We start from the raw sequence: 16,866 nt of genomic DNA, 5'->3' as shown, positions 1-16,866 counted from the left end.
GCCAATTTCATCGCTAGCAACTCCCTGTCCCCGATGGAATAATTCCTCTCCGCTGGTGTGAAGGTCTTGGAGAAGAAGAAGCACGGATGCTTCCGACCTTGAGCATCCTTTTGGAAGAGGACTGCTCCAGCACCAACGGAAGAGGCATCCACCTCCATTATAAACGGCTTATCGACATCGGGACGATGTAGGATGGGAGCGCTAGCAAAATGAGACTTAGTAGAAGAAAAGGCCCTGGAGACCTCTTCAGACCACACTTTGGGATTTGCTCCCTTCTTGGTGAGGGCTACCAAGGGAGCTACCAAAGTTGAGAAATGGGGAATGAACTGGCGGTAATAATTAATGAACCCCATAAAGCGCTGCACCGCTTTAAGTGAATGAGGTTCTTGCCAGTCCATCACAGCCTGTAGTTTGGCAGGATCCATAGCCAATCCCTGGGCAGAGATGATATAGCCCAGGAAAGGTAAAGACTCCTGCTCAAACACACACTTCTCCAACTTTGCGTAAAGAGAGTTTGCCCGTAAGAGGTCGAAGACTCTGCCAACATCTCTCCGGTGGGAGTCAATATCTGGAGAGAAGATGAGAATATCATCCAGATAGACTACGACCGAGGTGGAAAGCATATCCCGGAAGATGTCGTTGACAAAGTCTTGGAAAACGGCTGGGGCGTTACAGAGCCCGAAGGGCATCACCAGATACTCATAGTGCCCATCTCTGGTGTTAAACGCCGTCTTCCATTCGTCCCCCTCACGAATGCGAATCAGGTTATAAGCTCCCCGCAGGTCTAATTTGGTAAATACCTTAGCTCCCCGTAGCCTATCAAAAAGCTCAGAAATCAGGGGCAGCGGGTACTTATTCTTAACGGTGATGGCGTTAAGACCCCTGTAGTCTATGCAAGGACGCAATTCTCCATTCTTCTTCTGTACGAAGAAGAACCCTGCCCCTGCTGGTGACACTGACTTCCTAATAAATCCTCTTGCCAAATTCTCCTGGATGTATTGGGACATAGCCTCCGTCTCCGGGAGAGAGAGGGGATAGACACGTCCCCGAGGAGGTTCTGCTCCAGGCAAGAGATCTATAGGACAGTCATAGGGATGGTGAGGCGGAAGGGTCTCCGCGGCCTTTTTGGAGAAGACGTCTGCATAAGACCAATAGTATTTGGGGAGAGTAGAGAGATCTGCGGGTATCTCAGTGGTGGAAACCTGAACGCACTCTTTCACACATCTGCCCTTACAGGATTCACTCCAACCCAATATCCTCCCAGAGGTCCACTCAATATGTGGGGAGTGGAAACGGAGCCAGGGTATTCCCAGCAGAATCTCATCCATTCCCTCGGGAAGGACAAGAAGGGAAATAATCTCCTGGTGGGATGGGGACATGGCTAACGTGAAAGGGACAGTCTGATGTGTGATCTGTAATGGAAGTGTCGACCCATTCACCACTCTAACGGTTACTGGTTTGGCAAGCATAACCAGAGGTATTGCGTGGCGCAGAGCAAAAGCAGAAGACATAAAATTTCCCTCTGCTCCTGAATCCACACAAAGCTCTACTGTAAGAGTGGATGTGCCTAACAGGATTGTCCCTTTAAAGGACAATTTTGAGGAAAATGCCGCAGTGTCCAGTGAACCTCCTCCAATGGACACTAGACGCGATCGTTTTCCCGACCGCCGTGGACATTTATTAGCGTAATGTCCCGGTTGCTGGCAATTTTTACATACCACAGGTACTCGAACGGTCTGAGACCTAGGTCCCGCTCGAGAAACCTCCATGGCCTCATGGGAGTCGGACGCCATAACAGGAGATTCTAGAGGTTTGGCAAAGGTGGGAGCCAGCCGAAACCTCTGCCTACACTGGGTCCGCTCCAACCTCCGCTCGTTAAAACGGAGATCGATGCGGGTAGCTATAGTAATAAGCTCCTCCAGTGTGGCGGGAATCTCCCTGGTGGCCAAGGCGTCCTTCACATGATCTGCCAGTCCTTTCCAGAACACCGGAATAAGGACTTTATCTGGCCATTCCAGCTCAGAAGCTAGAGTCCGGAATAGGATGGCAAACTGGCTGACCATGGACGAAGCCTGAGTAATTGCCAACAATTGGAGCGCGGTATCGTGGGTGACACGGGGTCCCAGAAAGACCTGCCTCAGAGCGTCCAGGAAGATAGGAGCACTCTGTACCACACGATCACCACGTTCCCAAAGCGGCGTTGCCCACTCCAACGCCCTGCCCGACAAGAGAGATATAATGAATCCCACTTTCGCCCGTTCCGTAGGAAAACGTGCAGCCAGCAGCTCGAGATGTATGGAGCACTGGCTCACGAATCCCCGACATAGCTTACTGTCACCAGCAAACTTGTCTGGAAGCGGGAGACGGGATAAGGTCGGAGCAGGGGTGGCAGCGGACAAACTGGCTGCAGCTGCACTTGCAGCCTGAACAGCGACAGCAGTAACGTCCACAGCTGAGGTTGTGCGCTCGAGAGCCGCCAACCTACCCTCCAGCTGCTGGATGTACTGCTGTAGACGCTGACCGTCCGCCATTTACTAGCCAGACCCTGGCGCTAGTATTATGTTAGGGCTAGCGGAACGCACCGAGTAGAAATAGATATTTATTATTAATGGTGCGTTCGCAGCCCGGGGTCCACCGTGCAGGAAGAAGCTGCTGCTAGTGAATGGTGGCACAATATGGCGGTGTAGACTAGCTCTGTTACCTCACAGAGCAGCCGCGAGAGGAAAGCACTGCGCCCTGTTAGCCTCACAGGAGCACAAGCTTACTGCCAAGCTGATAGCAGTCTGTGGTTAAGCAACACGCAATCTCCTCACCGGAGAAGCCGGTATTCTAGGGGCTTATTTCAGCCGGGTCCCTGAACACACTCATACAATCTCCTCACCGGAGGTGCCGGTATTCTAGGGGCTTATTTCAGCCGGGTCCCTGAACACACTTATGCTAACCACACTGGCGCAAAGCACATATGACTTGATACTAGCGCATGGCCGTGCGGTCATGCGCAGTTTATATAGCTGCAGCACAGGAAGTGGCTATAGAACTTTTGCCCTTCCAAGACCTGCCAAGAGGACCAATGGAATGTGCCGCAGAGCCTGAGCACATGACCCTCGATCTCCAACGGGAGATCTTGCCCTGGGCATGCTCAGTGTGTGCAGATAAGGACTTAGTCCCAGAGAAGTCCGCTCGCTGCTGACCAGTATAGGCTTTAAAGGCAGAAGCTGGAGAAGCAGCAGTAACTCTTCTCACAGAGTCAGACTGAGCGAGACGCTGGGATCGACGTCCCTGCTGAGCAGACTCCACTGCGGCTGGAGGAGAATGGGAGACCGCAGCGGAGATGGATCGAGATTCCCCCTGTGCAGCAGAGGAAACTCGACTCCTAACACAGGGGCTCTCCAAACGCGACATGGTGTCCGCTAACAATTGGAGCTAATTTTCCATTCAAAAAGTCAAAAGGCGCGCCTTCCCTTCCGAGCCCTGCCGTGTGCCCAAACAGTGGTTTACCCCCACATATGAGGTATCGGCGTACTCGGGAGAAATTGCTCAACAAATTTTAGGATCCATTTTATCCTATTGCTCATGTGAAAATGAAAAAATTGAGGCTAAAAGAATTTTTTTGTGAAAAAAAAGGACTTTTTCATTTTTACGGATCAATTTGTGAAGCACCTGGGGGTTTAAAGGGCTCACTATGCATCTAGATAAGTTCCTTGGGGCGTCTAGTTTCCAAAATAGGGTCACTTTTGGGGGAGCTCCAATTTTTAGGCACACGGGGGCTCTCCAAACGTGACATGGTGTCCGCTAAAGAGTGCAGCCAATTTTTCATTCAAAAAGTCAAATGGCGCTCCTTCCCTTCCAAGCCCTGCCGTACGCCCAAACAGTGGTTTACCCCCACATATGAGGTATCAGCGTACTCAGGACAAATTGGACAACAACTTTCGTTGTTCAGTTTCTCCTTTTACCATTGGGAAAATAAAAAAATTGTTGCTGAAAAATCATTTTTGTGACTAAAAAGTTAAATGTTCATTTTTTCCTTCCATGTTGCTCCTGCTGCTGTGAAGCACCTGAAGGGTTAATAAACTTCTTGAATGTGGTTTTGTGCACCTTGAGGGGTGCAGTTTTTAGAATGGTGTCACTTTTGGGTATTTTCAGCCATATAGACCCCTCAAACTGACTTCAAATGTGAGGTGGTCCCTAAAAAAAATGGTTTTGTAAATTTCGTTGTAAAAATGAGAAATCGCTGGTCAAATATTAACCCTTATAACTTCCTAGCAAAAAAAATGTTGTTTCCAAAATTGTGCTGATGTAAAGTAAACATGTGGGAAATGTTATTTATTAACTATTTTGTGTCACATAACTCTCTGGTTTAACAGAATAAAAATTCAAAATGTGAAAATTTTCAAAATTTTCGCCAAATTTCCGTTTTTATCACAAATAAACGCAGAATTTATTGACCTAAATTTACCACTAACATGAAGCCCAATATGTCAAGAAAAAACAATCTCAGAACCGCTAGGATCCATTGAAGCGTTCCTGAGTTATTACCTCATAAAGGGACACTGGTCAGAATTGCAAAAAACGGCAAGGTCTTTAAGGTCAAAATAGGCTGGGTCATGAAGGGGTTAATGGCTGCTTGGGGATGGCAATGGAGGGATAATCATTTGCTCCACGAAGAGCTACATATGAGGGAATGCAGAATATGTCACAATTAGAACAGTTGTAAAAGAATGGGGAGACAAAGAGCGCAATAGGGTCTTATCCACGTTACACAGAGGAGAATATATACCAAAATATGCTCACCTGGTTAGGATGAGATTAGAGCATATAGATAGCGGCTGCTGCAGATCCACAGGTCTTCACCGACCAGAGAAAATAATGTCTTCAAAAGGAGATTTGTAGTTAAAATTCTGCGCTGCCGCTAAGATGAATTTCAGGAGAGTAAAGTTGATTCACAGTGGTTTTATTCAACGCGTTTCAGGGGTCTCATGCCCCCTTCATCAGGAAATACCCTTTACTATCAACTTTACTCTCCTGAAATTCATCTTAGCGGCAGCGCAGAATTTTAACTACAAATCTCCTTTTGAAGACAATTAGAACAGTAGCAATTTCCAACACATCACAAGTATCTTTGCACTTTACCACGCAAAGGGGGCAAAAAGACCCTCCGTACCGAACTAACGGCACGGAGGTACACCCATTGCGTCCCAGAGCTTCCAGCAACAAATTAGACAAGCTGGACAGAAAAAATAGCAAACAAATAGCAAAGAAGAACTTAGCTATGCAGAGCAGCAGGCCACAGGAATGATCCAGGGAAAAGCAAGTCCAACACTGGAACATTGACAGGAAGCCAGGATCAAAGCATTAGGTGGAGTTAAGTAGAGAAGCACCTAACGACCTCACCAGATCACCTGAGGGAGGAAACTCAGAAGCCGCAGTACCACTTCCCTCCGCCAACAGAAGCTCACAGAGAATCAGCCGAAGTACCACTTGTGACCACAGGAGGGAGCTCTGCCACAGAATTCACAACAGTACCCCCCCTTGAGGAGGGGTCACCGAACCCTCACCAGAGCCCCCAGGCCGACCAGGATGAGCCACATGAAAGGTACGAACAAGATCGGGAGCATGGACATCAGAGGCAAAAACCCAGGAATTATCTTCCTGAGCATAACCCTTCCATTTAACCAGATACTGGAGTTTCCGTCTAGAAACACGAGAATCCAAAATCTTCTCCACAATATACTCCAATTCCCCCTCCACCAAATCCGGGGCACTTTAGTTCTGTAATTTTATCTACATACCGCCGATAGGGTATGTGTGATACAGCTATTGTCAGTTGAGATACACATCTCAAGAGCTGTATGTCTTCATTCTGCAGTCTGTACTATCAGGTGAATTTCTTCAGGTACTCCATCTTGTCTCATTCTTGAAGAACTCCTTGAGTGAACCTAGCTATTGCTGTAAGCATTAAAAGCTTAAGGTACTTTCTTAATATTTTTTTATCAAATGACAAGGTGTACCTAAATATTGATGGTCTCTATCACAAATGTCTTATTTCTTTATGTGCCAAACCATGTAAAATGAAGGCAAAAACACAGCTCGCAATTCAAAGTTTGTCTGGTAAAGATGTGAAGATAAGCTTGTTAAGCCTTGGAGAGGGGCCACAACTCCTAATACTGTATGTACTACACAAAATAAAAAAATTGGACCTTTAGTATTAAATTAATGTACAGGTGCACAAATATGTTATGTGGCCAATATACAAACATATACAGTACATACACGAAGTGTCAGCACACTGTGATTAATCAATTGAATACAATAACTCTGATATTACAAACATGTCCAAAGGCATATCAGTAATACATAGGGACCTTCACCACAGAAATGAATCCCAAAGTGCATTAGAGCTGGGAGTGTGTCAAAGTATTACAACCTAAAAAATGAATACCTGGTATCCACACACACCACTCACCAGAGAGATGTTATAAAATAGTAAATTTTATTAAAGAATCTTAAAAGATACAAAAAATTCATAAAACCTCATAAAGTCACAGTTGACATATACAAAACATTAAATAAGATGGAAAAGAGTTTTACTCAAGTAAGACACACGTGGTGGCAGAGTGGAAATAGTTACAGGCTATAGGATATTGCAAAGTACTTAGGTAACACACACCTGTAATGCCAAAGACACTCCGACGCGCTTTTCGCTGGTCGCTTTCTCCAGAGGAGGAGTGTACAAAGCGACCAGGGAAACGCGCATCGTGGTGTCTGTGGCACCGTGGACAGGCAATCATATATGGGTATGCTTTAAACCTTATACATGATGTCTTGTAGATCTATGCTTTTGCACTATTAAGCACTTTATAACTTGATTTGAGCAGCACTTGCTAGTTTGTTGGAGATATCCTTACAGGTCTGTGTTACCTACAGTAGGTACTTTGCAATAACCTATAGCCTGTTACTCTTTCCACTCTGCCACCACGTGTGTCTTACTTGAGTAAAACTCTTTTCCTCTTATTTAATGTTTTGTATATCTCAACTGTGACTTTATCAGAATTTATGATGTTTTTGTATTGTTTAGGTTTTTTAACCCCTTTACCCCCAAGGGTGGTTTGCACGTTAATGACCAGGCCAATTTTTACAATTCTGACCACTGTCCCTTTATGAGGTTATAACTCCGAAACGCTTCAACGGATCCTGGTGATTCTGACATTGTTTTCTCGTGACATATTGTACTTCATGATAGTGGTAAAATTTCTTTGATAGTACCTGCGTTTATTTGTGAAAAAAACGGAAATTTGGCGAAAATTTTGAAAATTTCGCAATTTTCAAACTTTGAATTTTTATGCAATTAAATCACAGAGATATGTCACACAAAATACTTAATAAGTAACATTTCCCACATGTCTCCTTTACATCAGCATAATTTTGGAACCAATTTTTTTTTTTGTTAGGGAGTTATAAGGGTTAAAAGTTGACCAGCAATTTCTCATTTTTACAACACCATTTTTTTTTAGGGACCACGTCTCATTTGAAGTCATTTTGAGGGGTCTATATGATAGAAAATGCCCAAGTGTGACACCATTCTAAAAACTGCACCCCTCAAGGTGCTCAAAACCACATTCAAGAAGTTTATTAACCCTTCAGGTGTTTAATAGGAATTTTTGGAATGTTTAAATAAAAATGAACATTTAACTTTTTTACACAAAAAATTTACTTCAGCTCCAATTTGTTTTATTTTACCAAGGGTAACAGGAGAAATTGGACCCAAAAAGTTGTTGTCCAATTTGTCCTGAGTACGCTGATACCCCATATGTGGCAGTAAACCACTGTTTGGGCGCATGGGAGAGCTCGGAAGGGAAGGAGCGCTATTTGACTTTTCAATGCAAAATTGACAGGAATTGAGATGGGACGCCATGTTGCGTTTGGAGAGCCACTGATGTGCCTAAACATTGAAACCCCCCACAAGTGACACCATTTTGGAAAGTAGACCCCCTAAGGAACTTATCTGGATGTGTGGTGAGCACTTTGACCCACCAAGTGCTTCACAGAAGTTTATAATGCAGAACCGTAAAAATAAAAAATCATATTTTTTCACAAAAATTATATTTTTGCCCCCAATTTTTTATTTTTCCAAGGGTAAGAGAAGAAATTGGACCTCAAAAGTTGTTGTCCAATTTGTCCTGAGTACGCTGATACCCCATATGTGGCAGTAAACCACTGTTTGGGCGCATGGGAGAGCTCGGAAGGGAAGGAGCGCAGTTTGACTTTTCAATGCAAAATTGACAGAAATTGAGATGGGACGCCATGTTGCGTTTGGAGAGCCACTGATGTGCCTAAACATTGAAACCCCCCACAAGTGACACCATTTTGGAAAGTAGACCCCCTAAGGAACTTATCTAGAGGTGTGGTGAGCACTTTGACCCACCAAGTGCTTCACAGAAGTTTATAATGCAGAACCGTAAAAATAAAAAATCATATTTTTTCACAAAAATTATATTTTTGCCCCCAATTTTTTATTTTTCCAAGGGTAAGAGAAGAAATTGGACCTCAAAAGTTGTTGTCCAATTTGTCCCGAGTACGCTGATACCCCATATGTGGCAGTAAACCACTGTTTGGGCGCATGGGAGAGCTCGGAAGGGAAGGAGCGCAGTTTGACTTTTCAATGCAAAATTGACAGAAATTGAGATGGGACGCCATGTTGCGTTTGGAGAGCCACTGATGTGCCTAAACATTGAAACCCCCCACAAGTGACACCATTTTGGAAAGTAGACCCCCTAAGGAACTTATCTAGAGGTGTGGTGAGCACTTTGACCCACCAAGTGCTTCACAGAAGTTTATAATGCAGAACCGTAAAAATAAAAAATCATATTTTTTCACAAAAATTATATTTTTGCCCCCAATTTTTTATTTTTCCAAGGGTAAGAGAAGAAATTGGACCTCAAAAGTTGTTGTCCAATTTGTCCCGAGTACGCTGATACCCCATATGTGGCAGTAAACCACTGTTTGGGCGCATGGGAGAGCTCGGAAGGGAAGGAGCGCCGTTTGACTTTTCAATGCAAAATTGACAGGAATTGAGATGGGACGCCATGTTGCGTTTGGAGAGCCACTGATGTGCCTAAACATTGAAACCCCCCACAAGTGACACCATTTTGGAAAGTAGACCCCCTAAGGAACTTATCTGGATGTGTGGTGAGCACTTTGACCCACCAAGGGCTTCACAGAAGTTTATAATGCAGAGCCATAAAAATAAAACAAAATTTTTTTCCCACAAAAATTATTTTTTAGCCCCCAGTTTTGTATTTTCCCTAGGGTAACAGGAGAAATTGGACCCCAAAAGTTGTTGTCCAATTTGTCCTGAGTACGCTGATACCCCATATGTGGGGGGGAACCACCGTTTGGGCGCATGGGAGGGTTCGGAAGGGAAGGAGCGCCATTTGGAATGCAGACTTAGATGGAATGGTCTGCAGGCGTCACATTGCGTTTGCAGAGCCCCTAATGTACCTAAACAGTAGAAACCCCCCACAAGTGACACCATTTTGGAAAGTAGACCCCCTAAGGAACTCATCTTGATGTGTTGTGAGAGCTTTGAACCCCCAAGTATTTCACTACAGTTTATAACGCAGAGCCATGCAAATAAAAAATATTTTTTTTTCCACAAAAATTATATTTTAGCCCCCAGTTTTGTATTTTTCCAAGGTTAGCAGGAGAAATTGGACCCTAAATGTTGTTGTCCAATTTGTCCTGAGTACGCTGATACCTGATATGTGGGGGGGAACCACCGTTTGGGCGCATGGGAGAGCTCGGAAGGGAAGGAGCATCATTTGGAATGCAGACTTAGATGGATTGGTCTGCAGGCGTCACATTGCGTTTGCAGAGCCCCTAATGTACCTAAACAGTAGAAACCCCCCACAAGTGACCCCATATTGGAAACTAGACCCCTCAATGAACTTATCTAGATGTGTTGTGAGAACTTTGAACCCCCAAGTGTTTCACTACAGTTTATAACGCAGAGCCGTGAAAATAAAAAATCTTTTTGTTTTCCCACAAAAATTATTTTTTAGCCCCCAGTTTTGTATTTTCCCAAGGGTAACAGGAGAAATTGGTCCACAAAAGTTGTTGTCCAATTTGTCCTGAGTACGCTGATACCCCATATGTTGGGGTAAACCCCTGTTTGGGCACACAGGAGAGCTCGGAAGGGAAGGAACACTGTTTTACTTTTTCAACGCAGAATTGGCTGGAATTGAGATCGGACGCCATGTCGTGTTTGGAGAGCCCCTGATGTGCCGAAACAGTGGAAACCCCCCAATTATAACTGAAACCCTAATCTAAACACACCCCTAACCCTAATTCCAACGGTAACCCTAACCACACCTCTAACCCTGACACACCCCTAACCCTAATCCCAACCCTATTCCCAACTGTAAATGTAATCTAAACCCTAACCCTAACTTTAGCCCCAACCCTAACTGTAGCCCCAACCCTAACCCTAACCCTAGCCCTAACCCTAGCCCTAACCCTAGCCCTAGCCCTAACCCTAGCCCTAACCCTAGCCCTAACCCTAACCCTAGCCCTAACCCTAGCCCTAACCCTAGCCCTAACCCTAGCCCTAGCCCTAACCCTAGCCCTAACCCTAGCCCTAGCCCTAACCCTAGCCCTAACCCTAGCCCTAACCCTAGCCCTAACCCTAGCCCTAGCCCTAACCCTAGCCCTAATGGGAAAATGGAAATAAATACATTTTTTTTTATTTTTCCCTAACTAAGGGGGTGATGAAGGGGGGTTTGATTTACTTTTATAGCGAGTTTTTTAGCGGATTTTTATGATTGGCAGCCGTCACACACTGAAAGACCCTTTTTATTGCAAAAAATATTTTTTGCAATACCACATTTTGAGAGCTATAATTTTTCCATATTTTGGTCCACAGAGTCATGTGAGGTCTTGTTTTTTGCGGGACGAGTTGACGTTTTTATTGAAAACATTTTTGGGCACGTGACATTTTTTTATCGCTTTTTATTCCGATTTTTGTGAGGAAGAATGACCAAAAGCCAGCTATTCATGAATTTCTATTGGGGGAGGCGTTTATACCGTTCCGCGTTTGGTAAAATTGATAAATCAGTTTTATTCTTCGGGTCAGTACGATTACAGCGATACCTCATTTATATCATTTTTTTATGGTTTGGTGCTTTTATACGATAAAAACTATTTTACAGAAAAAATAATTATTTTTGCATCGCTTTATTCTCAGGACTATAACTTTTTTATTTTTTTGCTGATGATGCTGTATGGCGGCTCTTTTTTTGCGGGACAATATGACGCTTTCAGCGGTACCATGGTTATTTATATCTGTCCTTTTGATCGCGTGTTATTCCACTTTTTGTTCGGTGGTATGATAATAAAGCGTTGTTTTTTGCCTCGTTTTTTTTTTTTTTTTCTTACGGTGTTTACTGAAGGGGTTAACTAGTGGGACAGTTTTATAGGTCGGGTCGTTACTGACGCGGCGATACTAAATATGTGTACTTTTATTGTTTTTTTTTTTTTATTTAGATGAAGAAATGTATTTATGGGAATAATATATATATATTTTTTTTCATTATTTTGGAATATTTTTTTTTATTTTTTTTACACATTTGGAAAATTTTTTTTTAACTTTTTTACTTTGTCCCAGGGGGGGACATCACAGATCAGTGATCTGACAGTTTGCACAGCACTCTGTCAGATCACTGATCTGACATGCAGCGCTGCAGCCTTCACAGTGCCTGCTCTGAGCAGGCTCTGTGAAGCCACCTCCCTCCCTGCAGGACCCGGATCCGCGGCCATCTTGGATCCAGGGCTCGAGCAGGGAGGGAGGTGAGGAGACCCTCGCAGCAACGCGATCACATCGCGTTGCTGCGGGGGGCTCAGGGAAGCCCGCAGGGAGCCCCCTCCCTGCGCGGTGCTTCCCTGCACCGCCGGCACATCGCGATCATCTTTGATCGCGGTGTGCCAGGGGTTAATGTGCCGGGGGCGGTCCGTGACCGCTCCTGGCACATAGTGCCGGATGTCAGCTGCGATAAGCAGCTGACACCCGGCCGCGATCGGCCGCGCTCCCCCCGTGAGCGCGGCCGATCGGCTATGACGTACTATCCCGTCCAGGGTCAGATAAGCCCAGGGCACCTCGACGGGATAGTACGTCTAAGGTCACAGAGGGGTTAATAACATTTACCATTTTACAACATCTCTCTGGTGAGTAGTGTGTGTGGATACCAGGTATCCATTTTTTAGGTTGTAAAAACTCTGATATTGTTGTAAACGTTAAAAATGTAAGATACATACGGTAGTTAACATTTTTTGATCAGGCGAGGAAAAAATAAAAGAGCAAAAACTAAAAACTCCCTGGTCCTTAAGGGGTTAAGCAAGGAATTGCTTGAAGATATCAATATTCATGACTATGCAGTCCACAAACCACTCATAGCTTTAAGTCAAATGCTGATTTGCTGATTTTTGGATGATGAGTTGGCTGATCATGTAGCTTGTGTGAATTTGTGTGCCAGTACTTATTATGCGATTTAACCCACTGGATTAGCCGGAACCATGCTTCATTGGACCTGATGAATTGCATTTGCAATGTGTTCAAATTGCTGTCAATGATATCTGTTAGCCAATTGCAATACATTAGATTCTTCTCTTTTATACCCCTCTTTTAACACTTGCATAACTGACACTTGATATGGCTGCAGATAAAAAGATTTCAGTCAGCCCTTATTGATGTTGTTCTGTGTACATGAGGTTGCTAAGCTTCAACTTGATTTCCTCAGGCTTCTCATAATATTCTCCTGGATGTCTGCAATAGTGAGTATATGAACACCTGGCTGTCTAAACTTTAAATTGCACTGGTCACGGTTTTGTTACCCTTGCACAAATCCATGCATATTTGTTTTTCCTGGAATAGGAAAGTCCAGAAACTCACCAGTAAAACAGTCCTTTGTTTCCTTTACTGAACCTGCATGTACTCCACTATTGGTATTCTTTGTTGAATCAGATCTGGCATTGTCGACAGACTCATGCACAATACTACTCCCCTCCTCAAAGAAGGCCTCATGACTGGCAGAAAAAAATGACAATGGAAGTGAAAGTTGTTTCCAGAAAAGCCAATTTTCAGAGGAGCCCTAGGAACTACAGGACACAGTATATTAGTTGATTCCACAACGCGTTTCGACGGTAACCCTGCCTTCATCAGGTGGAGATTTCAATTTTAATGGATGAGCCTTTATGAGCATTATTGTGAATAATTTATTTTGTGGCCCAACCTATTTATCAAAACATTTACCGTATTTATTTCCATGGCTGATATAATGCCAAAAATATTCTAGAGCACTTTATAATTCACAATCTAAATTCCTACTATGTAGCTGATTCACTCTGATAGGCCTTGGACACGCTAGTCATAATGAAGAGCTCACTGGGGTATGGTGTGCTAAATTCGCAAGCCATGTAATCAATTTGGCACATGTTCTGAGTGGTGTGCTCCTCCACGTGCTCGCCAGCAATGTTACTCCAGCCAGAGACTGAAGTAACATTTCTGGCATGCAAAATGCTGGCACTTTAGATAAATTTGATGGGTGGGTATAGCCATGCTGTATCCCACCTCTTTCTAAACTCTCCCCTTTTTGGCAGAACTGCTTAAAACTGGCATGAAACTCGCACAATTCTTGCTCATCTATGCATTGCACAAAAATGTTGTGACTTTTTTAAAGTGTTTTATACCAATTTTCTGGTAAAAGCACTTTGATGAATATGATGATTCCAAAGACATACTGATAGGGGATCTAGATTGTGAGCCCCATCGGGGACAGTGATGATAATGTGTGCAAAGTGTAAAGCGCTGCGGATTATGTTAGCGCTATATAAAAATAAAGATTATTATTATGAATAGCCCCCTAAGTCTTTGGAGTGTCGGGGGAAACCCACACAAATTCGGGCAGAACATATGTGGGAGTAATGAATATGGTTTACCACTCTCTAACACTTCAAGTGATTTAAATGTATGATAATAATAATCTTTATAACCCAGGACTCCAGCGCTGCAAGGCTGCAGTGCTATCCACTGAGCCACCATGCTGCCCTTATGTATTTTATAGTTATGTATGTTATCTGAAAGCAACCTCCCCTGGTGCTGCAGTATTGCCTAGACAGGGTAAACTTTAACGGCAGGCCCAGATAGGGGAGGGGGAACTGAGAGTTTGTGTTAAGTTCAGGAAGTGTCAGTTCAGTTAGAGGGAGTGTGATGAAGTACTAGCAGTGGCCATTGCATGGGCTGCTAGGGCCAACATGAGCCTGTTAGGCTACTTTCACACCGACGCACGTTGTGAAAGAAATGAACAACGGGGGCAGAGGATGCAGTTTTACAACGCATCCGCTGCCCCATTGTAATGTCCAGGAAGGAGGGGCAGAGTTTCGGCCCGCGCATGCGCAGTCGAAAATGGTGGACTTGGCGCACAAAAAAGTTACATGTAACGTTTTTTTTGTGCCGAGGGTCCACCAAAACACGACGCATCCGTCGCACGACGGATGCGACGTGTGGCCATACGTCGAAATGCGTCGCTAATGCAAGTCAATGGAGAAAAAACGCATCCTGCAAGCACATTTGCAGGATGCGTTTTTTCTCCAAAAGACGCATTGCGATGTACAGCAAACAACGCAAGTGTGAAAGTAGCCTAACATGAGACAGTTAATTGCCATACAATCCTTCTGGATGAGTCCAGCTGTTGGGCATGGGATCTCGACATGGACGATGGGGTTTTGGGCACAATTATCCTGCATTGCTGCAGAGAAAGACCGACTTAGGCTGGTTTCACACTTGCATTGGGCAGAGCAGCGGAGGGCTGCGTAGTTCCACCGTTAAGCCCACCCACTTCTGCACCTCTTCAATTCAGCTCTGCCTACGTCGGCATGCGTCCTGCGTACCTATCGTTAACATTGGGTATGCAGGCCATGCAAATGTATGCGGATGCCTCCGCATGCATTGTTTTGATGCTGCGCCAAATGCAACTTGTTGCATTTTTTTGCTGTCGGCGCAGCGTCAAAATGATGCATTCAGAGGCATCCTCATACATTCGCATGGCCTGCATACCCAATGTTAAAGATAGGTACGCAGGACGCATGCAGACGTAAGCGGAGCTGAATGGATGAGGCGTGGCAGTGGGCAGGGCTTAACGGAGGAACTACGCAGCCCACCGCAGCTCTGCCCAATGCAAGTGTGATACCAGCCTTAGACTCTTAGAGGTAATGCAATCCGAGTGCACTGCATTCGGGAGAGAAAAATTCCTATTGCTAGAGGAGTTAACAAGGGATGAAGTTATGTCTGGTACCTGTGGGAAAGACTGTAAACTGCCAAGTAAAAGGTTGACTGTTACAAATTATTCGGTGTACCCTGGATTGTGTGCTGCTAAGGTTCTGGAAGATAAAAGCCTGGAGCCAGTGGAGGCTTATGGGCCACAAGTAAGTGTGACACAATTTTCCTGTAGGGTGCCAGAACGTACAGAAGCAACAGCTCATCCATGACTACCTCGCTCAGGTACCTTACACATAGAAAATTCATGTTGGTGTTTTCTTTTGCCAGACTCCAATGCTGGAAATTAACAGTGCTAGTCATACTGGAACTTGTGCTCCTGATATGTTAAAACTGTAGTGATGCCTCTGGCTGCTAATTGCAGCTGAAATGGTATTGTGAAGAATTGGTGGAGCATGGTGACCAAGCTGAACTTTTGCATCAGAGCCCATTAGACCACAGTTATATCCATTTAGATTATAGTGAATGTTCATATTAATAGTCTGCTAGTTACAACCTGTCAGCACGATTTTGTAATCTAAAGTAAAGAGATGGCTGTAATGGTACTGTAATACTAATTACGTTGATACCTTTGGTGAAAAAATGCGCTTTGTGGTTCATCTATAATCCAAAATTGTAGTTTTCTGCTCCTTAGATTTTGGTGCACAGGGGCCAGACTGGACGCTGGGTCTTCATAGACAGGCAAGGGAAGACCTAATTAGTAGAAAATGTAAAATGCTGATTACATAAGAACCAAAAGCAGATTTTTTTTCACCAAAGATATCAATGAAATCAGAAAAACAGCGCCATTACAGCCTTGTCTTTATTTTACCTTACAAAATTGTGCTGAAAGGTTCTCTTTAGCAAGATAATAAAAAACAAGTAGCAAAATAAAAATAAAAAGGCATGAACCACATCTTAATAAGGCTCTGAGCAAACATTTAAGCCTTACATGTGTATGCACCAGAAAATGCTTCTGTCGTACTGCATACATCAAGCATAACCACGCAGCTCTATTTACTTGACAGATCCAAAGAGTGCCATTTTGGCCTCTGCCAGGGAAGTACAAATTTGCATACTCTTATTTAAAGTAACAGTGCAGTATTATACAGGTAGATTCCCTCAGAAGAGGCTTTGAATATTCTGCTGTAAGTTCCGTTAAGGTTTTGGCAATCTGAATCTCCCAAAAATACACTACATTCCGCATATGTCAAAAGGCTTGTGGGCCTCAAGGACTGTAAAGGATCACCAGCAATACAAGATTAGCAGAGCGGTTGCAGCTGAACCCAGCAGAAATGCAAGAAAAAACATAAACCATTGAGGCTATGTGCACACGTTGCGGATTGGTGTGTGGATTTTTCCGCACTGCTTTTGCAAAATCCGCAGGCAAAATGCACTGTGGATTACCTGCGGATTTACCACGGATTTCCTGTGGTTTTTGTGCGGATTCCACCTGCGGTTTTACACCTGTGGATTTCTATTGAAGAGCAGGTGTAAACCGCTGCGGAATCGCCACAAAGAATTGACATGCTGCGGAAAATACAACGCAGCGTTTCCGCGCGGTG

The sequence above is a fragment of the Ranitomeya imitator genome, chromosome 4 (genome assembly GCF_032444005.1).
Source record: "Ranitomeya imitator isolate aRanImi1 chromosome 4, aRanImi1.pri, whole genome shotgun sequence".
In the NCBI taxonomy this organism is placed as follows: Eukaryota; Metazoa; Chordata; class Amphibia; order Anura; family Dendrobatidae; genus Ranitomeya; species Ranitomeya imitator.
This window is presented reverse-complemented; position numbering follows the sequence as displayed.